The following is a 1492-nucleotide window of genomic DNA, read 5'->3' on the forward strand; positions in this document are numbered from 1 at the left end:
AACTCAGATAAAGGTCTTCCTGCATAGGCAGTCCCTGGGTCCCCTGCACTGCCTTCTGATATCCAGACAGGGCCTGGGGCAGGCCCCCGCTCGAGTTTTTTGAGCGGAATTGCCTTGACTACTTCTCTTAGATTTTTTCTTATCGGTCCACCGTTTCTCTTTCCTGCTCTGATCACCTATTTTCTGTCTAGCACTCGCTTGCGGCTTTCCCGCAGTACTTGCTCTATCTGGACATTCGCGCTTAAAATGGTTAAAACTACCACATTTAAAGCATCTTCTGTTATTATGCCTGCAGGCCAAGCCCCTGGGGCGGGCGTCTCCTGTACCACAGCTGCCACCGCTGCGCCTTGATAATACGCAGGTCCCATATTGACACACAGGCGAATATATCCTGAAATGTCTGTTTGTCCTTTGTGAGGCAGCAAAATAGATTTACATGCTGCATTAGCGTTCTCAAAAGCCAATTGTGAAATCAGAGGCCCCTCTGTATATGAATTTCCCAGCGTTCTACTAACTGTCTCCTGCAGCCTGGCAACGAAATTCTGAAAGGGCTCCTCAGGACCCTGTCGGACACTGGTCAGACTCATCCCATCTACCCCTTTAGCCGGAAGCTTGCACCAAGCCCTGCGTGCCATAGTAGCAATCTGATTTAGCACCCCTATGGGATAATCTATTTGCCGAGTGCTTCCTTCAAACGGGCCCTCTCCGACAAGCATATCTAGAGTCCACTCTGGATTATCTATCTGAGCATTCTGCATGGCAATTTTCCCGCTAAGCTCACGCCATTCAGAAATCCATAACAGGTAATCACCGGAGGATAGCACTGCCTTACACAGCATTTTCACTCCTGAGGTAATACTCCATAGTCCATGATATTGTTAATTAGGGCCTGAGTGAAAGGGGAGCTAGGACCATATTTTTCCACAGCTCCTTTTAGTTCTTTAATGAACTTAACATCAAAGACTTGATAATATCTGTGCATATCGTCATTCTGACTTCTGCGTTCTGCAGCCGGATGGGTTATTGAACGACAGTCACCCTGGCTGGAACCTCGGGCCCTAGGACCCACTTCCTCTTCAGTAATCAGATAGCTGTCCTTCTCTTTGCCTGCCTGAAATTTAATTCCCCTGATTTCTTCAATTAATTCTCCTATCTTGGTCTCGAGTTCATCTTTCGCAAGGCGAGACCCACTTTGAAAACGCTCCCTAGTCTGGGAGGGCACAGACTTATACAGAACACGCTGCCTTCTGTAACGACGTGCAGCACATTTGGTTCTGAAAGAAAGTTGAGTCTTCTCAGCCACCGCACTGACCGAGTCAGTAGAGGTTTGACTACTTACGGAGGAAGTTTGACTCTCCTCGCTGTCCGTAGAACTGGAGTCCAGGGAATCCAGACCAACCTTGGCTGCCGTAGAATACAAATCGGCCGGTGAGCTATCGCCTGTCAGCTCTGATGCCATAAGGCTGATGTACTTTCCTGAATGCACTCCCTT

This window comes from Mastomys coucha, unplaced genomic scaffold, assembly GCF_008632895.1.
Source record: "Mastomys coucha isolate ucsf_1 unplaced genomic scaffold, UCSF_Mcou_1 pScaffold7, whole genome shotgun sequence".
NCBI classification, from domain to species: domain Eukaryota; kingdom Metazoa; phylum Chordata; class Mammalia; order Rodentia; family Muridae; genus Mastomys; species Mastomys coucha.